The sequence below is a fragment of the Ambystoma mexicanum genome, chromosome 4p (assembly GCF_040938575.1).
Source record: "Ambystoma mexicanum isolate Mex_15411 chromosome 4p, UKY_AmexF1_1, whole genome shotgun sequence".
Classification (NCBI taxonomy): Eukaryota; Metazoa; Chordata; class Amphibia; order Caudata; family Ambystomatidae; genus Ambystoma; species Ambystoma mexicanum.
In genome coordinates this window covers 581,119,194-581,145,851 of record NC_090927.1, presented here as the reverse complement: position 1 = coordinate 581,145,851, position 26,658 = coordinate 581,119,194, and the positions used below count along the sequence as shown (strand labels likewise).

The window sequence follows — 26,658 nt, the reverse complement described above, 5'->3', positions numbered from 1 at the left end:
GCCCCTTAACTTTTACAGCTGTAGGGGTACACAATACCACTTCATATGGTCCGTGGGGCATTCCACCGGCGCACAAAGCTCCTGACATAAATGAACTCTCCTGGCATTAATTGTCCCTGTACTTCATGTTCTTCATGGGATCCTGTTGTTTCCTTCTTCCCTTGTGAATGGTGGAGAGAGCTGCTTTGAGATTGCCCGCGCTGCCCTTGTTAGCTTCTTCAGGTATTCTGTGAACTCATCTCCCAATATCGCAGCGCTTCTGTGTGCGTCTGATTGTTGGCGAAGTGGGGAATGTGCAGTGTGCATCCGTCTCCCTGTCACAATTTTGTGCGGGGACAAATGGTGGTCCTTGCTCGGCTGATTCCTCAGCTCAAACAGCGCAAGGGGCAGACAGTAGATCCAGTTTTTCTTTAATGAAAAACACAATTTGGACAGTCTCCCTTTTAACAGTCCGTTCATCTTTTCTACAACGCCATTACTTTGAGGATGATAAATCGAGCACAATTTGTTTTATTCCCAATAATGTGGTCACTTCTTTGAAGAGCTCGTTCACAAAGTGAGTGCCGTTGTCTGAGCGAATTACGTCGCAAATTCCCCAACGCGGGAACACTTCCCTTACTAGGAACTTTGCAGCGCTTTTAGCGTCAGGTCGTGCACATGGGCCTGCTTCCACCCACCTCGAAAATGGGCATACAACCACAATCCTGTAGCGTGCCCCATTACACCTTTCCCCCATATCCGTGTAGTCTATGTGCAGTTCTCTGAAGGGCCCTATCGGTTTTGGAATTGTTCCCCTGAGTGTACGTAACGTCATTCCAGAGTTGTATATCTGGCATGTTGTGCACTCCATGGTCAATCTCGATATGTGCTCCTGGAGACCGGGCACGAACCAGTATTCTTGTATCTCTGCTGCAATGTGTTGTTTGGTGTTGTGTGCTGGAAAGTGTAATTGCTGAAATGCTATTTCTGATAGTTTGACCGGCATTACTACTTTCCCTGAGTTATTTTGTCGCCATAGTAAGTCTGTTGCCGATTGGCTGCACCCTCGTTTTTCCCACACCATCTTTTCATCACCACTTGCTCCTTCCTGCAGCTCTAGTATTTGTGATATGGGCATGGCATTGTATCCTTCTGGGAGCTCTTCGCTTGTCTTGTGCTGTAACATGTACTCACCTGTTTCATGTTTTTCAAAGTACGAGGCTTCCTTGGCAGCAGCGTCCGCTGCCGAATTCCCCAAAGACACAACGTCTGTGTTGGACATATGTGCTTGGCACTTCACTATTGCTCCAACTGTTGGATCTTTCAGGGCCTCAATCAATTCCTTGAGTAGTTCTGCATGTTGCACTGGGGTCCCATCTGCTCTTCGAAACCCTCTCCGCCCCCATCTTGCTAGACCTCCATGTACTGTTGTCGTCATGTAAGCTGAATCTGTATATATTGTTACTGCACAACATTTAGCTGCATGTAATGCTTCTATTAGGGCAATACGTTCTGCTGTTTGTGCTGAGAAATGTGATGGCAGGCGATACTGTACTAGTATCTCATACTCACCTTCTTATAACCTCACCACTGCCAACCCCACATGTTTCTCTCCTGTGTCCATGTCAATCGATGCTGACCCATCCACAAGTACACCTCCCCCTCGCTCAGGGCATTCTCGCACACCACTGTGTCCTCCCCTGTTTCCCCTGTGTAAGTCACACAATTGTGTTCCTGCATGTCCTCCAGTGTGCATGGTTCTGTGATGAATGTTGCCGGATTTACTGTCCTGCATCGTACCACATGGATATTGGCGCTTGACAGTATTATTTCATAGGCAGTTGCTCGCTGTGTAGTCAGTGTACTTTTTGATCTCTCAAGTATCGCAAATAATGAGTGTTCCACGAACAACGTGACAGGGCATCCCATTACTATTGTGGCACTTTTCTCAATAGCGAAAGCGGCGGCGGCGAGAGATTGTTCGCACGCGAAATGTCCTTGCATCTCCGCATCCAAGGTGCCACTATAGTAAGCCAATGGTTTGTGTCCTAGGGAAGTCTTTTGTGTCAGTACAGCTGTCATAAGGGTTCCCTTACAATGTGAGAACAGGTAAAATTTGCGTTCATAATCAGGATTGGCGAGTACTGGAGCACTCAAAATCAACTCTTTTAGTGACTTAAATGAGTCGGCCATCTCTTCTGACCATTCTATTTTCCTGTTCTCTTGTTGGGCTTCCTTGAGTGCTTGCAGTAATGGTCTGGTATAGGCTGCATAGTCTAATATCCATGCTCTACAGTAGTTGCACATTCCCAAGAATTTCTGCATCTCCTTCACTGTTGTGGGTTCTCTCACTGACCTTATTGCTTGTACCCTGTCAGGGATTATTCTTTTTCCGTCTCTTGATATCAGCGGCCCCAGGTACAGTACCTCGTTCTGACAGTATTGTAGCTTTTCCTTGTCCACTTTGTACCCTTTATTTGCCAGCAGCGTCAGGAGTGTTACTGAGTCTTTTCTGCACGTTTCTTCATTTTGTGCGCAGACGAGCAAATCGTCTACGTACTGAATGATTGTGCTTTCAACTGATAAATTACCCAGGTCTTCGTGTAGTATGCGGTTGAATATGCTTGGGCTTTCACAGTATCCCTGTGGTAATCTGCAATGTTCGTACCTCTTTCCCCCTAATGTGAATGCTGTCAGGTATCTTGCTTCTTCTGCCAAGGGGATGGAGAAGAATGCGTTTTTCAAATCGACCACTGTGAAATGTGATGCCGTTTTTGGGGTACTGCATAATATTGAAGCAGGGTTCGGGACCAAAGGGAACTCTTTCTGTATGACGTCATTTAGGGGGCGTAAATTCTGGATCATCCTCCGTGCCCCTCCCTTTGCTTTTTTGATCGGGTAGATACACGTGTTACATGGGGAGTTTGAAGGCACTATTATCCCCTGTGCTAATAATGTATTTATTGTCTCTTTTATCCCTTCCTCAGCTTCACGGGACAATGGATATTGTTTCACTCGGGGCAGGGTTGCCCCTTGTTTGAGCTTTATTACCACTGGTGTCACTCCATGCAACAACCCTACATCATGGGGGCCTGTTTGGCACCAGTCGCATGTCATCGTCAAAAAAGGACGGTGGCGTTCCCACCACTGCCATCAACTGGGCGGGAATTTGTCTAGCCTGAATCAAAATGTCACAGGGCATTGCTATTTCCATTATTATTTCGCCATCATTTTCTGAATCAGAAAAGAGATCCTCATCAGATAATTCCCATAGGGCAATATTGGCGTTGATGCACAGTACAGTGCGCCATTCACATCCATCTATGTCCATCCCAATCACGGCAATCCTTTTTGCTGATACCTGTACAGCATGCAAGTCTAAGGATACCACTGACCCTGGTGCTATGTCTGGGCGCACTATTGGGCGGAAGACAAATTCTGCGGGTATTCTCCACTCCAGCTTTTTTAGCTCAGGAACTACTTGGGCCAGTGTTTTTAAACCTTCAATGAATATTCTTTCATCCACTGGCAGGCCACGTATTTCCGGAGCAGTTGTTTGAGCCTGTACTACCAGCATTACACGTAATGGGCATATTCCTGGTGTCGAACACACTATTCCTCTTTCTGTGAATGATATTGTCATGTTAAGCTTGCTGAGAAGGTCCCTTCCGAGCAAGTTTATTGGCGATTGTTCATAATACAGTAAGGGTGTTTTTACTGTTTTACCCCCCACTGTCACATCCAAAGCTTCTGTGTAAGGAACTTCAATTACAGCCCCAGAGAACCCCTGCGTCTCTAACTTCCGGTTAGATAACAGAAACCGGCCCTCCCTAATACATGATTTCTCTGCTCCCGAATCCACCATGAATATGAACTGCTTGTCTCCTATCTGCACCCCTACCAATGGTTCCTCTGCTGCATTTTAGGTTGTAGATAGAACAGGACACGCAAGTGTTCTCTGTGGGCTGTCCTATGCTGGGTGTCTCATTGCCCCCCCATCCCGGTTGAACACACTCCCTGAAACTACTGATACACCACTATAGGGGGCTGGTGCTGGTGCTCCATTTGCTGTCGTTGCGAAAGGGTTGCCTGGGGTGTAGTGCATAGTGTTGTTGTTCTGTGGGTGATTCTGTGTTCTGTAGTGGTGTCCCTGCCTTTGCTCAGGGTACCCCTGCTCTGGTTCCCTTTGTTGTTGCCCCATTGGGAGACCATATGGGCTCCCCGGGTGAGGGTGGCCATAGTGTTCTACCTTTGGAAACCCATTGTTTGTTCTACTCCTGCACTCTCTGGAAAAGTGCCCCCACCTCCCGCAGTTCTAACAACTTCCTTGTGCACCTCTGGGACCTTGCCATCCGTTTCCTCCCATTCCCCCATACCCTTGTCCACCCCCTCTTCGACCCCTGTACCCACCTCGTCCCCCTCGAGGGGCCCACTCTCGCCACTGCGGACCTCCACTCTGCTCCTGCTGGTTCCGCTGCCGTTGCCCTGCTCCTGCCCAACTCGTTGCCATCCTCCCCTGTATTGTTACCAGCCCCTCCTCCTCCTCGTCTCCCTCCCTGCTGTGTGGGAGCACGGCCACTGCTGCAGCGACCTTCACCAGCTTTGTTTGTACTAGTTTTGCCTCGTCTGCCAATCTTCTCTGCGCTCTCTCCTTTTCCCTCTCTTTTATTCGTTTACAGTGGTGAACTATTATGCTCTGTATTTCGGGCCATCCTTTTGCTTCAATGCCTGCTATTTTGTCAAGTGCTTTTTGCACCTCTTTTGGGAGCCCCCTCTTTATTATGAAGTAGAATAATGATGTTGATTGATACCAGGGTGTGCCCGTTTCTGCTCTCCACATCTCTTGGACCCGAAAAATGTAATCCATAGCATTTTCCTCGTCATTCATTGTACATTGCATGACTGACTGCAAATCTGGGGTGTCTGGGAACATGTCTCTTAATGCGTCTCACACCCTGGCACGTACTGTGTTAAAAGAGGCACCATCATGGCGATCGCAGTCTAACGTTACTCCCGGGAAGCCAGCTTTTACACATACTCTTGTCAGCTTGATCCCCGACTGCTGATACTAGCAAACTCTTCACATCGCCTATTGCTAGATGTACCCCGGCTGTGCGTTTCTCGAAGGCATATATCCACTTGCTTGCCCCTCCTGATAGCGGGGGCAATAACTTTAACAAATTGGCCTTATTCATCTGAGCCCAGGGTATATAATTCGGCCTCCCTCCTCCCCTGTGTCTTAGTGGGAGTTGTAACCTCCCCTTTGTCGTTGTATCTGCGCTCACCTTCGTTCCTGTTTTTCCTAATGGTGCCATTTTCCCCAACCTGTTCCTTAGTCGTCCTGTCCACTCTTCGTCCATGGTTCTCCCTGAACATGCGCCATCCAACCCCTCGCTTCTCCCCCATTGCCATACTTAGCCTTTCACTTTCTTCTAAATCTTCTCCTATATCACACTGTAGCTCCTCTCTACCTCCTGTAGTCCTTATCTCATAGTCAGTGCACCCCTCTCTTCCCTCTAGTTCAATTATTCGTGTCGGTTCTTCTTGTATCCTAAACAATATCTCCCCTTTTTTTCCACCCTTCTTCAGTTGTTTTATTCTCACTCTGCGCTCTTGATGCAGGCTCTGATCTAGCAGTATTGATTGCAGTCCATTCACATATGCTTTTTATTCTTGAGAGCTCGTCTTTGGCTATAGAGAGCCTGGACTCTAGGTCTCCTGTTAATTTCTCTATGTTCACCATTGGTGTACTTGCCTGGTCTCGCTCTCTATGACTCTCATATGGTGGGGGTGCTGTTGGCCCTTGAGTGGTAGTGGTTGTCGTTGAGGGTACATATGTTGGGTCACTGTATCCTTCTGCGGGCACTGGCTTATTTAGTATTGGGTACAACCTAGTTACCTCTATCAGTGGCTCCCCTTCTGGCAACCCCTTGTCATCTTTTGGTATGAGTAATGGATTGTCAGTGGTAGATGGCAGATCAGTATCTAATTCCCTTTTCTTCAGCGGGGGTATTTCTTCAAACAACCTCCATAGGTCTAATATTTCTCTCCTATAATGTAGCTGCTTCCCCTTGTATTTCAAACGAATGCATGTAGCTACCATATCTAGGACACTCTTGTCAAACGATCCCCCTTCGGGCCATATCTGAGGTAATCCTTCTCCCTTCAACTCTGTGATCCACTGATCATGATATTTCTTAATCCGTTCAGCGTACCCAGGTAGACTCTTACAAATATGTGATAAGGGTGTTTCTGCCCCCATACTTCGTAGTTGCTCGATACTGATGTATCTCTATATATGTCTATATCATAATATAGATGTGTCACCATATGAGTCCACGTATTTATGACTTACTGAGCGTGGGGACCTGCGTGTTTTCCCGCCACCTGTACAGTATGAGAATGGCTGCGCGCAGCCTCTATTCGATACACTTTAGGGGGCACATACAAGAGCAAACCATGAATAACTTCAACAATTTTACCCAACAAATCAAAGAAATAAACACTCACTTTACCACATTACACTCTTCTTTGTGATATTTCTTCTGGTCACACTTAACATAACCATACCAGAATTATGCATTTCTGACCACCTTTACACACTCATTATAACACATATGTTTGCTTACACACCCATAGGCAGCACTCTATTAATAGCCCAGTTTGTCCTCCCTTGCCAGCTGTCCCTTTCCGTCTTACTCTGATATGTATTTGTCTCCTAGTTTTGAGAGAAGAATAGAAAAAATAGCAGTCACTAATGTATTCTCCGTGTCTTCCTTTACCAGACACCTTTGCTCATTTTCCACTTCTTCATATATTCCCAGTACTAGTCAAGATAGCACTATGCGGCGCCGCCTTCCACCCCCTCGCGGAGCTAGGTTCCCGTCTCTTTATCTCTGTTCACCTCTTGATCCTAATGGCCATATGCGAAGAAAAAGCAAAGAAAGTTTAGAGTGGTCCTTAGTAGACCCAAAGTGTCCCCTTTCAACCAGCCTCGTTCCCTGTCCTATATTTCCTCCCCTTCTCCCTTTATGGTCGCTCGCACTCAATACTCACCTGCCCGTCTTGAACCGAGAGTCTCCGAAACTGGGTCCGTCCAGGCAGTGTTGCCGTACGCTCAACGGTCAGCCCCGGCTCAGGCGAGCGGTACTCAAAGGGGATTTTTCAACCGGGATCCCGTACCCTCTCTCTGTTGAGTGCGCACTTCTGAGCGTACCGGTCGCTGTTGGCGGGCAGCCTTCCGGAGCTGGCGCACCGTGCGTATCCCTTTTCGACCAGAGATTTTCGTGCCAAAGGGGACGGTAGGGATATATATATATATATGTTAGCAGAAAAATAATAATCACGCTTTCGGGGTCACCACTGAAGGCGAGCGTCCCCCAGATAGCACGATCCTCCCCACAATGAGAGACAATAATGGACTCTCCCAGGATGGGAATAAGGCCAGGACAAAGTGCGGGTGAGCTTAAATGGGAGTTTATCAATCAGAATAGTGCATGTAAAGAACTCTGCAAACTCCAAGAGCGCTCTGTCTGACAATAGCAAAGACGGGCGTATATATTTACAAAAAGCGTCATAAGAACCTACATGCTATAGGGGGCACAAGTTCGTGGGGATTGGGTGGTGACGACTATAGGTGTTGCTGTGATGTGGTTTGCCGTGGCTGGAGGACGTCACTGGTTACCCTCGTGGGTTGGGCTGGGCCTGGCAGGTCAGCTGGGCTCATCCGGACGGTGTTGTTGTGCCAGCCGTGGCCAGTGTCAGTGATGAATGTCTTTCCTGGCTTTCTGCCCTAGGGCCACGCACACCGCAGTCATTCAACATTGCAATATTATTTTCCCTGGTAAATCTTCCAATAGGTTATTCTACAGGTTAATGCAACACAGGAGGAATGCACCTAGAGTGGGGCCTGTTGGCGATACATCAATACATGGTTACCATCGTCCTGTTGATTGGGTATCATAGGTCACGAGGTTGTGTCTCAGGGCATGGGACAGGCGGTCCGCGTTACCATGTCTTGTTAGAAGTCATTATGGATGTGTTCCTATAGTGTTGCCATAATATTGGGTGTCCTTATTTTACAGGGGCCATTAACCTAAGGTGAGCCGATGGGTCGCGGAGCCTAAGAAAGGGCGCCTTTGGATCTGTGTTTTTAGGCCGGGGTTTACTGCTGGGTTGTAAATAATTCAGGTGGCAGGCCGTGGCCTTGGGTGCTGCGGGGGAATGTGAATGTTTGAAGCGGCTCCAGCCGAATTGGGGGAGGTGGAGCAGGGCAGCACAGGCCTCTGCTCTTTCGTCTGGCAGGCTTCACTGGGGGAAGGGGGAATGGCCTTGTATGTGCTCACAAAGGCATTTTCCTTGTGTGTTGCAGATTTAGGTGGGAGAGACATAAACATTCACATAATATACAATACTCATTGAGTCTTTTCAAAGCTCACGTTTTTGACATTGTTAGTGCCTTTCATATGGCCAATTCAAACACATTACTTATACGCTAAGTATTTAACAACCACAACATTTTGTTACATGTCTATACATGTGCGGTAAGTGAGGTAGTAGTAAGGTTGGTGGAGCGTGCCGGAACAACCCGCCAATAACACTGACGGCAGTGACACATGGTGAGCTTGGACATACATATGGTGCATTTTCATGCACCCCTTACGTGAGCTCCCAATAGGGTTGCATTTGTCTTCCCTTACACTCTAGCAGGCTTCTTGGTAAATCACAAAACATGAAAAAAAAACCCGGGACACCTTTACTGTTTGCGCATAGCTACAGGGATGTGGGTGCCTCATCCCTAATGTCATATAAGCACACATTCTGCCATTTTTATGGAGGTTACAGGTTTTTAGTCAGAGAGGTCGTGGAGAGAAAAGTTTCATCACAGGTGGTTTGCTCATTAGTATTTGGGGACTCTGCTTTTTGTCAGGGGATCATTTTACAGTTTTACAGTTCTTTTCCACCCAGGCCCTGCTGGCCGGGTCATACTGGAAACAGCGATACACTGCGGAAGGTGAAATGTTACAGTGTTGGTATCTAACACTAGCTCATGTCCGTCTGTTCGTGGGAACGGGCTCTCAGCGGATCTGCCAGAGAGCTGCGGCCACAGGGATAATTGAAACTCTCCAAGAGTGGGGGCCGCGCTGCGGTGCACTGGGCTCAAACCATCTTTATTTCACAAAATGGTTTCCAGGGCCTAGCTTAATTCAACAGGTTTGGTCAATGTCTTCAGCCAGTGGCCCACCCACAACCTGGCCCTGCAGTCTTCTTTTGGGCCATTGATGTCTAGTAGGTGGTTTCTTTTTCGATGTTTCATCAGGCGATACCACCAGGTCCCTCAGGAACTGCCTTGATTTCGGGATTTCACGGGCGGTTTCTGTTTTTTTTTTGGTTGATAACTTGATCTTTTTTTCCTCTACTCCTTTTCTTGTTTCCACGAGAAAATTGGGTAAGTCAGTAAATCCTGGGGCTCACCGGAGTCTCTTCTCCAGCATTGAGGTGTTGGTTAGACTCCTCTTGCACTAACTACGTTTTGCTGACAGTTGCGTGAAGTTTGTGGGCATTGTTTAACCAATTCATGTGAGTGTACTGATACCGCAGGACTTACTAAGTTTAAAGAATATATCCCCTTCCTACTGCAGTAATTTGAAACCGGGGCCACTACAGGATTTTCACTTCCAAGCTGCTTCAAGTCTTTTTTCCTTTTCTCTTGTTGCTGTTATATTAATTCTCAATAAACACAACTTTGGTAACTAATGTTAACAATGACCTCTGCTCAGTAAATATTGTGGACTTCGATTCAAATAGTTTTACCAAGGTAAACCTTGCCAGATGCCAAGATGGTAGCGTCTTTAGAGATGACGAGCGCCAAGAGCTAGGATCAGCAGGGGCATGGGTAGAGAATCAAGAAGGTGAAGAGTCTGCAGAATCTGATGAGGGAGGTTTCACTTTCTGGATACAACTCTGGATGAATAGATATAAGGAATTTGTTGGGTCAATGGTAAGAGTCAATCCAATTCTGGCTGACTTCTTTCAATTTGCCTTGAAGTTAGTCTGACTCTGATCGCGTTTGCAGCAACTGGCAAAGATTTCGACAATCTTCTTCCCCCCACTTTCTAGTGTATCAATGCATCCAGATAGATGGCAGCCATGTTTAGACATTTCTGGTTGACGTGACTAACGGACCTGCCAGAACTTGACCTGGTCCTTGACAAACAGATTGCGGGGCATTCCAATGACAGTTTTGTACATCTTCCACCAGTGCTTCAGATATAACTTTTGGTTAAAGGTCACTGGGCCCCTATGGCAATTTCCTGCAGGTTCATCAAGGGCAAAAGTTGTGTAGAGGCAAGTCACATGACCGAAATCTCTGCTCCACTATTTAATGTTACTACACCCACTTTTGGTAATAGGATTGCTTTCAGATGACATAGCAAAATATGCAGTGATTTTTGAAGCAGGTATCTTGGAGGCATTCAATTTACAAGGAATCGGCGATATTAGTTTGGTATGCAAGTCTAACAAATAAGCCTGGGTTTCTTGTGAGCAGGGTAGAGCAAGACAGATTGAGGAAAGTTCTACTCGGCATGGTCCCGGGTCAACTATTGGCTCATCCTCTAGAAGGTGGACGGCTTCTGGGAGAGGGCAGTGCTCGCTTGACGACACAGCTTTGCTACGCAGTGCGTAGACCGAGGAAACCGACAATGTCCTTATATAGCGCTGAAGACAAACCTTTGCAGGGGCACCCAACATCAGATGTGCAACAGACCTCAGAAATCGTATCTGACGGGATCTCAGTCCTGCTCTATATTTTCATTCACTTAAGCCACGTGCTTGCACAGTCTCATTCTGCATGGTGTAAGCATCTCCACATTGTCATGATCTGCAGGCTTACACCCATGATCGCCTCCTTTGCGCAGTCTCGTCCTCTGGCGATTGCACCATTTCACCCTGTGCACTATCTGGACCACAGTATTCCCTCATTCTTAACATTATGCACAATCGCACTCTTGTAATTTCTCACCCTTTAAAAGTCCTTTCCCATATGATTCCTTAGCACACGGTGTATTGGGATGATTCACAATGTGATATATACGCAGCAGCAAAACGATATAAAAACCTCATTGGTATTTCACTCGGCTGATCAATCGCCTTCTATTGACTACGGTGGCTCTCTCGTTCACACCGGCATCCACTACAAAGAATTATGGATTTTGCCTGTGACATAGCAACCTCTGAATACTGGCGTTTCAGTCTGTAAAACATACAACAGTAGCTATTCCAATCATAAATGGAAAACCTTTAGCTCAAGAAACACCAAATATCAATCTCCCGTAAAATCGTTCACCTTCACGCATTTGGGCAACTCTTTTTGAATAAAAGGGCAGTGGATGGTTGAATGTCACTGCCAAGTATTCTAACGGTCCAAGGTACTTCCTTTAGCCCTGCTGCTAGGAAACTAGTGGCTCTGATGATGATGTGTTTTTAAGGACTGTTATGCTACGTTATTTCATATATTTATTGCTTCTTTAATGCAATATGTTGTGTTTTTTTCAGAAAATTGCATATACATTCTGTATTTATCTGGATGTGTAAAGCTTTGTATGAAACCAAATGCACGAATAATAAACACATATATGCAATCAGGGTATAACATCTCAACTGTGTAATACAAAGAAACCTATAAACCATAGAAAGTCAAATAATTGAATAAACAATTGCCCATTCATTACTAGACACTTCTTCACAACCTCAGGTAAGTCTTTACTAAGTAAGGGTAGTCGCATAATAATACGTTAACACATACTAATAGTTCTACTATGCATTTTGCGACAAGAGTCCCATCTTCAAGGATAAACCCTCATTACTCCTAAAAAGAATGCATTTAACGAGGAAAGTAGCACATAAATATGTCACAACAATACACTAAATATTCGTTTGATTGCATCAGCAATATGGTCGCAGAAATTGGAGACCCGTACATTTCAAATCAGAAAAAGAACTGCCTGAGAATAGAAAATAAATTACCAAACTACCACTTGTGATATTATTTAATTGATTTTTTACAATTAAAATCTTATTGAAAACGGTAAACCATGACACAAAGAATTGCAGCGCTTGACCATATATCACCTATGTGTGTCTAAAATAATGGTGAACAATTGCATCACAACTCGAGAAAGAAACTTTTCTGTACGTTTTAAAACGAAACGGTACTGGTGTTCATCTATCTGTTAATGAATCTGTGTGCAACATTATGACGATCTAAAGGACGTCCTATCATGAGTTCTGTGGTGTACTCCAGGATTATCATTCTGCCTCACAAAATGAATGAAGGATTCCCATTCCTCATGAAACGTAGGCATTCCCCCCAAGAGTAGCTTCAATTTTGTACGTTGCTGCCACAAACCACAATTTCGCTTTCCCTTATATCTGGTGCGGTTGGGGCTTTCCAATTCCGCGCTAGTACCACTCTTGCCGCCACTAGGAAATGGGTTGTTAGTTTAGCAGACTTCACCCCTTATTTCTATCGCTGGTCTGAATCTTAGTTCCCTAACAGCCCTACTAAGGGTTCGGCTGGTATGTGTACTCCACTGATCTTTTCAATTTATGAAAGTACTTATTTCCAATGCAGTTGTATAAAAGTACGTGACAACCATATATGAAATAATGTGCCCGGAGAATGTGCGCATCTCCAGCACTTAGGGTGAATCGTTGGGTTCATTTTATGGAGCCTCTTCGGGGTGAGATACCATCTAAACATCAATTTGAAGCTATTTCCTTTCAATTGCACACCTCTAGATGACTTCCCCAGCCTGATCCATATTCCATATGTTATACCATGTTAATTCCTCTATTGGAGCGTTCATGTCGTCTTCCCATTTTACCATATGTGTGGGTAGGTTTAAATCAACTGGCGTTGAGGACTTTGTATAATGGCAAAACCTTATGTGAGGGAGGGTCCCCCCACAAATAGATCTTCAAACTGGGTCATTTCCCTTTTTTGCTTGCTTTGCCACTCTGATACTTGCTATCCAATGCCCAAGTTGTATATAGCCATACCTATCTCCATCCCGTACCATTAAAAACCTGCTTACGTTTGTCATAGGTTAAAGGTTGACCATCCTTGAATAATAGGCCCAACCTTTCCAAATCTCCTTCTATCCATCTGATAAATCGCCCAACCTGACACCATGGTGGGGAATTCCATATGCGTTTAAGAGGAAATGGAAAAGTAGTCCCTGAATATCTGCAAGCTACTCTGTTTCAATAGTCTAACATAACCCTGAATTATGGAAGTAACCCAACTCCTTCATTCTGTTTGTGGGTGATCTTCAACACGAGTCCTGTAAAGGAACCCCATCTATGGATTGTTTGATATCCATCCAGTGTTTGGGAGTCTGAGCTTCACTTCTACTAGCCGATAGGAGAGTCTGTTGCACTGTATATAGATGCACTGTATATAGATAACTTACGATGTCTGTAACCGCCAAGCCACCTTTGTCCCTCGCTGCCATTAACGTATGTCTAGAAACTCCTGGGTATTTCCTAGCCCAAATAAACCAAAATATACGGTTTTGGAGTTCTTTATCACCCGCTTTGGCATCCAGATCGGAAGAACCTGACAGACATACAACAACTTTAGCAGTACTGTCATTTTAATATCTGTCACCCTCCCCAGCCACAATATATCTGATTTCTCCCAGCGGGCCAAGTCTACCTTGGATGAGCAGATGAGTTTGGGATGTTATTGGAACATAGTTGATCATGTTTGGGCGTGAGCAGAGCTCGAGACCCATTGGAAAGCAAAAGCTTCTGACAATCTGCGCACCGTCTCCAGCTTCTGATCGACTTGAGAAGTTTAAGCCTGAGACTTGTAAAATGACTTCAATAGGGGAACCTATGTGTGGTAATCTGGTTTGCGAGTTATGCATTAAAAAAAGATAGTCGGTTTATAGTGCTACTTTGTGTTGATACCCAGCTTTTTCCATCCCTTAAATCTCCGCCGACGTGCGGGCCCAAAATGCTAAAGGTTCCATGAACAATGCAAATAAGAGGGGACAACGGGCACCCTTGACATACCCCACGCGTTTGGCTCGGCAGTTCTGACATTCTTCCATTAGTTTTATACTGGTGGTCCGGTGGACGAAATTAGCCAATACCCTTTTTTATAAAAATCAGTCCAAATCTAAAACCCTGCAACACTTGTGAGAGGTACTCCCTGTTGATTCTGTTGAACGCTTTTTCATTGTCGACCAAAGGTATAGCCAATTCTTGGTTACACCGCTCAATGACACCTACGGCTCTTCTAATGTTGTCATGTGCTTGTCGCCCGGGGATAAATCCTGACTGATCCTTCCTGAGAATGCCTGACAAATTCGGGAATCATAAGAGAACTGCAATGGTTCTGTATGAATTGCTGAGAGTGAGATCTTTCCCTGGCTTGCCTTATAGTGTTAGTAAAGATTCCCCCATTGTGGGGCCAGTAAAGTTGAGATTTATTTATAGAATAAGACCCGCTATCCATCTGCCCCTAGGGGCTTTATAATTCGGAAGTGAGCGAATGACTCAAGTGACTTGCTTACAGTTATCGGCAATCTAGCATCTGTATATCGTCTGAGATTGAAGGAAGATTTACCTCCCTGATAAAGTATTTTTGAGCCGAGATATCCCACCTGTCCACCTAGAACAATTCTGTGTAATATTGTTTCAGAATGCACATTTTGGTGGGCTCGTAATCCTGCATACAGCCCTTTTCATCCCAAAGCCAAGATATAGTGTTCTAGTTTCTGGGCTCTTAGCTTATATGCCAAGATACATGAAGCTTTATTGGCTGGGCTAAAATAGAATTGTTTAGTTTGAAGCATTTTATGTGAGATAATATCTGCACAGAGTGCTTTCAGTACGGCCCTTGCTACTTATAGATGACTATGTCCTCCCGGAACCCTCACTCTCATATTATGAGTCCAACTCTTGTACCCTCTTCTCAGCTTCAAACTGCTCGGCCAATAGCAGCAGTTTCCTCGCAGAGGCTAGACTGAGTTTTCCCCGCAGCGTGGGTTTAAAGGCATCCCAGACAGTCGCCATCAGGGTTTCCTCTGTAATGTTTTCCAGAAAATATAAGGAGGTCCTCTCTGAAATGGAGGTACAATAAGCTGTATCCGCTAAAATGTAATCATTCTTTTTTTTATAAAGAGGTTTTCCTGGCCCCTGAAGTGCATGCCTCTACCTGAATCATGATTGGGGCATGGTCCAAAACCACAGCTAGTCCTAAAGTGGAATCAATGATCCCCAAGAGAGGGGAACGAGTGACCAGGAAATAATCAATTCTAGAGAAAATTCGATGTATGTGTGAGAAATTAGTGTAGCTTCTAGCCAGAGGGTGTTCATACCTCCAGTTGCAGGTCTTCATTCACCTTTTTAAGGGACACCGGTCTAGCTGTCTACTTGCAGGCGGAACTCAATCTATTCATCTCCCCATCTAATACCATGTTAACTCCCTTACCCCCAATGATAAGCTCCCCTTTCTGGAATTGTGCAATGTGTGGGAATACCAATACCGGAGCATAAAATTCTTATGATTTTGATTTGGGTCGTATATTGAAATCAAGATGACGTCTTTCTCCCCAAACGAATATGAAGGCTCAAATAACTCCTTGGGTATCCTTACCATTGTAAAATTCTTGGAATGATTAAGCAGAATGGCACCTCCTATGCTCTTATGCATAGGTGAGGCAAAGTATTGCTTTGGAAACCATTTAGATTGGAGTCTAGACGAGGGGGGTGCTGTTGCGCACTGACAAAATGGCCGCTTAGACCCGAAGCTCCCGCGCCGCCTTCACATCCTGCGCTGATAAATCCGTCCTTGGGCTGGCTGAGTCGCTGTAGATTGGTGTACCGGTTGCGGCCGAGCTCGGGCACATTCTGTGAAAATTTGAGCCCCCGGCGGCGCTGCGTTTACGAGCTCTGCCCCCGCGGAGTTCCGCCGGCGCGAGCGGCGCTTCCGAGCCGAATCCTAGTTCCAGGTGAACTTACTCGACAGTCGAGGCTGCGGGACTCTGCGGGCCGCTGCTGGGCGGGGCTTTCTTTTCGGCGTCGGATTCCGTATCCTTCTGTGAGGACGTTCTGGAGACTCGCCGCGGCGCTGCATGGCCTACCCTTCCCCGGACCTGGCTTTGACCCAACGCTATCTGCTGGACCACCTCTCCTGACTCTGGTATTGTCCGACTCTCGCTGGTGCTTGATCCGGACGCTGCCAATCCGGCGAAGCAAGCTGTTGCCGGGTGTGGAGCCCCGCTGGCGCCGCTGGGTCCGTAACCCCCCGGGCTCTTAATCCCCCCTTCGGACGTGGGCCCCCCCTGCTGCACCACCTGCCACTCCAAGCCCCTCCGCTTGTCTGTGCGGCTGGGGGCCGGCTACACGACATATGCGGACCGCTGGGCCCACGCTCCTCTCTTTTCATTTGGAACACTGAGTCTGCTCCCTGTGAGGTGGGCCGCGACCCTACTGAGATCCGTTTCCAGGTCCAATACACGTACGGACATAGCAATGGGGGATTCCGGTAAGTCAAACAGAGCCACCAAGACCTCTGGGGGCAAGAAGAAGGGCCCCATGGACACATTTACCAATACGGCTATCCAAACTGTGGCAACTTGCACGCAGCCAGATGAGGAAGAACAGATCGAAAGGGAGTGTTGAACAGGGAGGATAAACTGGCCACGCTAGTTCAGAATGGATTTTTGGCTGTGAATACTAAGCTGGACGAGATAGTAGCTACCATAGGCTCACTGAAGGTCAGGATCGATAAGGAGAGTGCTCGGGTCACCGAGGCCGAAGGCAGGATAAGTGCTAATGAGGATACTATTGGGCACCACAGCCGGGATATATCTTATATTAAAGACACGGTGAGCAAGCTCCAAAGCAAGTGTGAGGTCCTCGAATCCAGGTCCAGAAGAAACAATGTCAGCGTTGTAGGTGTGGCCGAATCCTTCGGCAAGGGCCAGATGGAGAAGCACATGGAAGAACTGTTTAAATCCTTATTTGGGCCCGAGGCACTATCTGAACACTTCCTTGTTGAGAGGGCGCACCGTACCCTCGCCCCGGCGCCCAAGCCGGGGGCACCACCACGTACCATAATTGCTCATCTGCTGAACTACAGAGACATGGACACAATCCTCCGTTTGGCTAGAGAGGCCGGCACATTGCTTTACGAGGGAAACCGTATACATATCTATCCTGACTTTTCCGCCTCTGTCCAGGCTAGCAGACGGTCATATGAACCGGTAAAGAGACTCCTTAGGGAACGGCAGATCAAGTACGCCTTGATGTTCCCGGCCAAAATGAGAATCCAACATGCTGGAAGGTCGCACTTTTTTGAGAACCCATCTGAAGCACTATCCTACATCGAATCTTCTATACCCCTCCCGAGGGGGGAGCGACCTGCCCCGAACAATGGACCCCGGACGGCGGACTAGGAATCGAATATTTTCATGATTTGGCATTCAGTGGCTTTTTGGCCCTTGGGATGGGAGGTAACAGTCAGCCATCTCCTGTTTGAGGTGGCGCTGGTGGCTGGGGATGGCGGTCATGTGAGGCAACATGGCTTCCCCGGGAGTATTCCACAAGTTTGGGATTGGTCACTGTCGAGTCGGGGTAGACGGTGAGGGTGGTGGGAGGGTTGAAATGGGGAAGGTTGTGGACTGTTTTCTTTGAACCCCACGGTTTGTGGTTGGATGGTTACCCAGCTGCATGGTCTTTGTTTCTGGAATGTTTTGTTGGAAAATGGTTATAAATTACGGTTGAAACAAGTGGTCTGGAGAGCACTAGCATGGTCCATTATGCCTGACTTGACGTCTGAGGGTATTGGGTTATTAACCTCACAATCGTTTTGCAAGGTTCTGCTCATGCTCTGAGGGTTAAACTTGTTTCATGGAATGTGAGGGGTCTAAATAATCGTTTGAAGGCCAAGAAGGTGGGGAACTACATGGTCAGGCATGGGGCTCAGATTATTATGCTGCAGGAAACCCATACTGTTGGTTCTGATAATGATTTACTGTTGCCTGGCTGGGGCAAGTCCAGGTTCTGTACCAACTACTCATCCCAGTCCAGGGGGGTTGCTACGCTCATACACCCGAATCTTGGGCTTCGACTTGAGGGCCATAAACTGGACCCTCAGGGTAGATATGTTCTGGTCTGGGGCATGATCGCTGGGCAGCAGATATTGTTGGTAAACACATATGGGCCGAACATTGATGACCCTGCCTTTTATACGGATGTTACCAACAGATCTCTGTAATAGATATTCCTAATATAATCTGGGGAGGGGATTTTAATATTGCTATGAACCCGGGACTGGATAGTAAACCTATGATTTTCCCAGTTAAAAAATCACACAAAAATGGTTTGGAAAATGAATATTGAGTTGTTTGAACAAGTCCATTATTATAAATACCTAGGTGTCATAGTGGATGACAAGCTAAAATGGGGCAGGCAATGGCTTTCGATTAAAGAAAGATGCCGAGTATCAGCCAATGCAATCGGCGCTTTCATGGGCAGGAATAATGGCTATTCTATCTATGCTGTCCTGATGATGTACACAACAAAAAGTCCAGCAATGCTTTTGTAGGCTATTGAAATCTGGAGCCATAGATATTTAGCATGTTTGAGGAAGTTTGAGGCCTTGTTGCTTTGTAAGCTTATGTGGCTACCTAAAAATATATATGTCGGAACACTTGTATCTTGAATTGGATACGAAATATATCGAATCGGAATATATCAGTAGAACTGCCATGTGCTATGACAATTTAATGAGATTGGAAAATGCAACTATTGTAGTATCACATGTGCAGGCCTTTGAGAGAACAGATAATTAATTGTCCATCGATGGGTACGCTGGGCAATAACAAAACTATGTATGTTAAATGGGCCGTTGGTTTTGTCCAATTCTCAAGTAGAATGTTCATCAGCAGTTTTAAGGGTTGGCTTAACAAGAGGCTGGTACTAATTATCATGAACGCCATATTGTGGAGTTAGCCACGAAATCTCAGTGGCCCATATTGCCAATACAGGATGGCACTTGAATCTAGGCTCAAATATATTATGGCCTACCCTAGTCCCAAAACCTTTCGATTTTATCTTATGATGAAATTCAATAATTGTGAAGCCTTGGAACTAAAGGGGGCGCAGATGGGACTGAGCAGAACTAGCAAATGTGTCACTTATGTGCCCGTGATGTCATTGAGTCCTTGGAACACTTGATGGTATGTTGTGACCGCTTGTTGGAATTGCGCTTGACGCATTTAAAATCCTATGATAATGCGATTGACACAAGCAATCTCTCCAACTTGTTGCAACATTTTATGAACGGTGATGACTGCAATCTCATCTATTTTATGGTGTTATTCTATTTACGAATTGTTGATTACATTTTTTTTTAATTGGCAACCCATGTATTAGATAATACCATGTTTTGAATGTTTTAGTATTAATTTCCTTTAGATATTGTGTTTTGTAATGTATTTATGTTGTATATACACAGCCGATAGGCTAAAAGTATACTAATAAAAAACGGAAACTGAAACAATAGCCAGGATACTGTCTTTGTTTCATTCCCCAGGAGAAAGAGTAACGCCTCCAGACACAAGAGATCTCTTGGGAACCCTGCTTAACAAAGGCCCTCACACCAGGGTGTTACACTACAAAGGCCTTTGAAGAATAGCCAGAGAGGGAAAGGTGGATCTGAGAAGGGTTCCATCATCCAGCTTTTCCATTTGGTCTTTTCTCGTTCCTGGCCCCTCACCCCCTGTTTCATGCAAGACAATGCACTCTGGGTATTTCTTTTGTCCAATCCTCAGTGACAATTAGCCTTTATAAAGGAGGGGTTGCCCACTCCTTCCTTGATTCATTTTGGACTTTCAAAAAGGCAAGAAGAATTTATTGAACCTCTTTTGGGAGTGCAGTCCATTCCAAAGTCCTCTAACACTGATGAGACAGAGGGCACAGAAGTGCTCTGTCCCCTATCCCTCCCCAGAGAAGAGTGGGGGGGGGTGAACTGTTGTTGGACCAAGTCCTACCAGCTACTCCGGGGAACCAGCCTCCTCACTATAGTTGGGAGTTCCCTGTACAGGATCCCCTGTAGGTGCCAGCCATACTCCCTGGAGTGGTAGTGCAGAACAAAAGGACTATCCTTGTCCTGAAGCTGTACATTGGGACTCCCAGCAACCAGAAAGGCCAGGAGCAGCTGGAATCCTGTTTGACCAGCTCTGAATTCCGTTCAATGGCATTTCGAGCCTACAGGACCCAGGGTGTTACTTTTGGCATTGTGCACATCTTTGAATGCTTGCCTGCATCTTCGCGCCTGTAGCGCTTGTTGTTGGTTCGGTTCGAACACATGGTCCATGCTGGAGAAGCCTTTGAATTGCTGCATCCTCCAGCACTACATTGAACCAACAGGAAAGCCCCTTGACCCAACTCGAACTGCTGGAAGCCATTGTGCCACGCAGTGACTCGGCCCAGCGGTAACCTCCTCCCTAACTCCGACCCGAACCTGTTGGACCCTTCAAACTGCATCGCCTTGCAATTTGAACCATGCAGAGCGGTCTCAAAACCGACTCCCCACTGGAGCAGCGTGACTTATTGCGTCACAAACCCGAATCAACCACAAAGAAGGCAGAGAAGCCAGGTGTGATGCTGTCAAACTGCTTCAGACCATGAACAAAGTACTGTCAAGTGACCCGGTCCTCTTGGTTCACATTTGGGACCATACTGACTTATAAGCCCCCGACCCCTTTTTCATTCTGTTCTTGAAAAACCAATCCTTTTAGAACATTGACATTGCTGCAATTGTTTCTTTTCAACCCAGCGCAAGTACCCAGAATGGGTATCGGGTAATATTTTCCCCATCAATAATATTGCCATATGTCGTGGGGTAAGGCCATAGGCGATATTATTAGTGGGGATAATTTATTGGGTTATTCGGACCAGAGGTTGAGGGGGTGTCTCCCCGCAGGTTCCATGGCTTAATATCGCCGCAAAAATATGGCGATATTTTTGTATGGCGATATGTTTACGGGGATATTAACACATGGAACCCCAGAATGCTAGTCTATACCAATTCTGTATTTTCTGTTTCCTTTTACAGGGTGAGGTTTTGCTTTTTGTTTTCCAGTTATTAGTATTTTTGCTTAATATCTATTTTTGATAGACTCTTGATTGGAACTTTTTAAATAAATGTTTTGCCCTCTTTGTACTGTTGCTGTTAAGGTTGCTACTGTGATCGCTTCACACCACTGCTTAGTGTATAGCTTGTGCTCGGCCCATGTTACCACAAAAGGTGAAGGAGATTTACTTTCTCGCTATGTCGGTTTTACTTTTATGATTGGGATTGCTGCTGGTTTAGTAGTAGTGTGGGGCTGAGTATGCGCTTTAGCTACTACTCATCCCAGTTCTTCTGCAAAGCAGCAATCATTTGTCACGTTTTGGGGAAGAACAAGGCAGTGTTTCCGAATGACTACTAGGTGTAGCATGGCCCCGAGTGGTCATCGGGCTGGAAAAAAGACAAACTGCAGCCCCTCGCTTTGTTCCTCCCCACCCCCAATTCTCTCTGTCTGGATGCCTAGGCCAATAGTATAGCCTTTTAGGTGATCTGAGATTAGCTAATTGCTTAGAAACCAAATGGCTGAAGGCATACGTGGTTTACTGCTTAGTAGCAGTAACTAACCAATTATCTTTCAGCTGGAGGTTTTTATCCCCTTAACCTGAAAAGGATTCGGATAGCAAAGAATGTGTCACTGCTCATGTTACTGGCTCACATGAATTCCTCCACAATGCGTATCCCTCGTGAAGTCAACCTTTGGGAACTGTAGTAACTAGTTTGAATGACACTACTAGCCTGGCCCATCTCAAGCTGCAAACTTGAATAACTAAATATATTCCACTATTTCAGGGAAATAGGTCAGCTCAAAGTAAGACCAATGTGGAAATGCATGTACCAAAGGTATCTTCCCCAGGGACACGTTGTTCGTATTCACACAACATAGCAAGAAAATATACTTGCTTCAATCAAATGAGTGCTCCACTGCAGCCTAACAAACTACACAATGTGTCACAACTTGGTGCAACATGTGAATTCCTCTCCCTCTGCTCTTGCCTGTCTACCAGGCTCCACAAACCAACACTGCAAGTTGCATTATGTAACCGGCCGGGAAGATAGCTTAGAGGCAACACACTTGTCTTGCGAATAAGACCATGTGGAGAAGCACAGGATCGAAACCGCGTCCCCTGCTTGGAGGCTGTGCTCTGGCACGAAGCGCTATACAAAAAAACAATGAAGTGGTCTGAAACCCTTGGTGTATTAAGCAAATCACCTACATGTTGTTTTGACCCAAACAGTTCTTCACCTCGCAGATAAATTGTAAAGTAAACCAGTTTCTACCACCTGGTGCTAAAGAACCGGCCCGCTGCTCCTTCAAGATAATCTAAAGACTAAACTCACTCAATCTTTGAATCTGGACTTGTGGTACTAGTGCAGCATTGTTTAAAAATCAGCTTCACAGGCTCCAGCGAATCCATAACCCAACCCTAATGGATCTGCCTTAACCTAAATGATGGGTCACATTTTCCTTGAATGAAAACCTTGCCACTGGCTCCCACCCAAACTGCACATCAAATTTAAAATCTTGAGTAACCTAGAACCTGGCAACACACTAAAAACCAGCAACGATGTTTAGATTCTGCAATACCATGGCAGCAAATTAACCAAGGTTTAGACGAATGAAGTGTGGTGGAGATGTCCACTGAGTGCCGGGGTATCAATTCTGGGCCCCAACTTGAGGGCCTTAATGAAAAAACTAAAGACCGTTCTGTTCCTAACGACCCTTTTCTTCTTAAGCCACCACCCTCAAAGGGACCAAACCATCTTATTCCTCCTCCCTTGACCCCTTCCTCCATATTATACGATCTGTTCCCGTAAATATGCCCTGCAAAAACTTTGGCCAGCACTCGGTTGCATTCTCGTCCAGTTCTGGCTCCTTCATTGCCTTATGATACCTGTAGTTTTTTGCCCCATCCTCCCCCATTACAAATGCAGGACTGCGTTGACAAGAAAACAAAGTGTGATTTTAGGTCTTTAATTTCAAAACTAATTTTGTGACACAAGTCTGAAAATCTCAAATACAAGTTTGAAAATCACTTTTTGTATACTTTTCCTTTACAATTGAAAACGTAAGTTTGCAATTTTTTTGGTGCATCTCATTTGTGAATAAAGTGCTTTACTTCTGCCTTTCTTGTTACATCCTATATGCCGCCTGTCCTGTAATTCATGTTATCAACACTGTAGTTGTATACAGCGGGGAACACCTCTTCGTATCCTGCTGACCTTTCCTCCTCCATTGCCCAAACCAGATATCCTTCATTCTAAAAGTTTTCTCATTGAACATTAAATAATTTGACCCGCTCTCTGTTCCCCTTAAATTATACTAGTTGCTTCATTCTTCATTTGTTCATTGTTTTATCAGATTTTGTGTTCATACTATGTGTTCCCAAATGTTCATTTTTCAAACTTTACATTTCTTTTTTTCGAATTTAACATCAGATTCACCAATATATCAGGGCTGGATAACTTACTTGCATGTTGTATTCTTATAGCACAATCCTAACCCTGAGATTCAAAAGAGCGCTTCACATAATAGAAATCCATTAATGAGAGAGAAAATACATGTGATCTGAAGAAAGACCAATAACCGATAAAGAGTGAGCAACCCATTAACCTTTGGCAATCAATTGTAGTGTGGGGGTGGTGGTGATAGAAGATCTACGTTCTTTTCCAAACTGATCTCCTGAAGTACAGACGTAAATAATGTCTGGTAATTCTATGTATGAGTTACTAAAATACAAGAGTCCAACTTGCTCCCATTTAAAAAATCTATGCACAAATGCGTGGACCACACCACTAAGAATGTTTGGGCTATGCAAAGCGTCACTCTGAAATATACCTATTTGAAGAAGTGAAGTCTGTTTTGAGACTAACAATTGATCATTTCAGATCTACTTTAAGAGCGCCTTTTCAGCGAGAGCTGTATTTTCCTCAGATACATCTGTAAGCTGCTCTGCAGTGCCAGAAGCAGTCCCAGAAGGCAAACAGAAGGTGGATCGTTTTCCTTTGATGGTTTGGTTCACTACAGTTCATTGTTGGTTAACAGAATTTACTGTCATAGTGGTGATCTTTGAACGGTGGGAAGGCAGTAGGATGTTGGTTCCCATTGCCTTTCCAAAGTGTGTGAGCTCCTCCGCTACCGTCACGTCTCACTTCCAAGCCCATCCCTAGACCTGTGGGAAATATTTAATGCTCGTCAATCCTTGGATTACAAGATTCGGGTGAGCACAGGCAAGGGCAAAGATACACATCATTTGAGTTTAATCAAAGCAGCAAGCTTGCATTCGTTATGATTGGACTCATGCTCTTGTCTGTTCCTGTCCCTAGACCGTGATGAATGAGAAAGATAGACTATATCTACCGATGTTAAAATATGGAGAAGTTACCGTTCCTCATCAATGAATACTGAAGACTACTTGATTTTTCATGGCAGACAAAAGAAATACATTTGAGATGAGGGAAGTGACACCACGTGGTCTTTGCAGTTTGCACAAGATCCAATGAACTTGGCCAATCGGGGAACTTTAGATTTAGGTGTCCACATATTCTTTTACCAAAGAATGCATCTTGGCACTTGACCAAATCTCCTCAGTTTCCCCTCTTCCCATGTTTTTGATTTAAGATAGCCATTCATGCAGTGGTTCAGTCCATCAGTAAGTGCCCAAAATGTGCACTCTCCATTGGTGAGTGACAATTGACTCCTGGGGCGTAAGAAATTTCTTGTGTGTGCATGTGGAGAATTGAGGAGGCAAGTGACTTTTTATACCTGGCTAGTAGCTTGCAGCTTACATTTTTTTCAAGCATCACCACGTTTGTCAGATAAGAAAACTGAAGCCGAGGTGTAAAATATTTCCACAGGATCAGACCATTTTGACCAAATACTGGGATTGGAATTGGGGGCATGTCCCTAAATTCATCGGAGATTTGCGGAAGTGACATCGCACAACCTTGTACCCCCTAAATGACCTCGCAGGAAAGTATATTAAAAAAGTCCCTTCACCAGCTAACGGGCCAATGTATGCTTTTTAACCATGTCTATTTTGAAATATAAGGTTTCAAAATGTTAATAAACGGTCCTTGTTAATGGGCACACACGTCTAGTTACCCAAACTATCAATTCTAAATGGGTGCGCTCAATTTCAACAAGTAATCCAATTTTGTTAAATCGCACAAATTGAAAAGCATGCTACAGTGCTTGCAAGCAGCAATGCCACACGAAGAGGTAGTATGGAGAGGAGGAGGAGGAGGAGGAGGAGGTAGTATGAAGACCCGTGGAGAGTGTGTAGGACAGTGCAAGAAGTTGGCAGAGAAGGGAAAAGGAAGGTACTGGAGGATGGGGAAGACCTGGAAAGTTGAGAAAGGCAGTGTGCAGATAAGGCTGCAGCTTGAGGCGGAAAGCACGAAGAGTATATAGGGGACTGACTAGGTAGATATAGGTTGGCAATTTAGGAGTAGCAGAGAAGGAGGAAGGCGAAATCTAGGAGTATACTAAATTAGAGGGGTTGTGGGGTGTGTAGGCAAGCAAATATCGTAAGCAGAAGTTGATGACTGGAAATGGTCCGAGGAGGAGGCTGCGACAGAGGAAATTCTAATTGTTCTTTTATAACGCGCCTAATACCTGAGATTGGTTTCTAAGCGCAGGATCGGTATTCGAACCTGTGTTGCGCTGCGTTGTCTTGCTTCCAAGACAAATGTGTTGCCCCTGAGCTATTCCCCCCCCCTCACTAAAAGGGAGGTCAAGTAAAAATGATTCACAGCCAAGAAGGCCAGCGACTGGGAAAGGTAGAAGACTCGAACATGGGGGATAGAGATGTTTATTAGCCAGGGCATACGCCCAGAGAGTTGTGAATTTTGTGAACCCGGGACAGAACACTGATGGAGGCCAAGATGGGAGTCCCAAGCAGAAGTGAGAATAGTCCTAGGCTTGTCTGGGATATCTTCCGAATAAGTAAAACTCACAAACCCACCAAGGGAATTAAAAAAGAGCTAGCTTGATGAAACCCGAAATGGGATTCCTGAAGTATATCGGACAAAGTCAAACTTGGTCCAACTTCTCAGGAGCTGTTATTGTGGCTAGTGTGGTGAAAGATCCCCAAGTGATGAGCCAGGAAGAGGAACGGGTCCTAGGATCGTGAGGAGTGACATGAAGAATCCGAGCCAGCAAAGCATACGCGACTGCAAAAATATCCTGCCTGGTCAGTGGTCTACATCATAAGACAATGTACTATTCAGATTAATGTACAACAAAATTAAATTGCAACTTTATTTATAGATCGCATAATATCAGAATAGTATGTGATTCAGATTTGGTTTCTTTTGAAAAGTTTAGGAAGGCCCAATTCTATAACCATGGAGAAGATACCCTGAGACTTTGGAATTAAAACCACTTCTTACAATGAGAGGATAGTAACAAACATGTTGCTGGTAGGCTTTGCATCTCTGAAATGGCATTGCTCTAGGGCAGGCGTCTGCAACCTTTGGCTCTCCAGATGTTTCAGACTACACCCCACACCCACCCGCACCCTCCA

General features: G+C 45.4%; 1 protein-coding gene across 1 annotated transcript in view; it reads left to right on the top strand.

Moving 5' to 3' along the window:
* GCLC (glutamate-cysteine ligase catalytic subunit) overlaps window positions 1-26,658 on the top strand; it is a 281,892-nt gene that overhangs the window by 9,928 nt on the left and 245,306 nt on the right. The window lies entirely within an intron of this gene.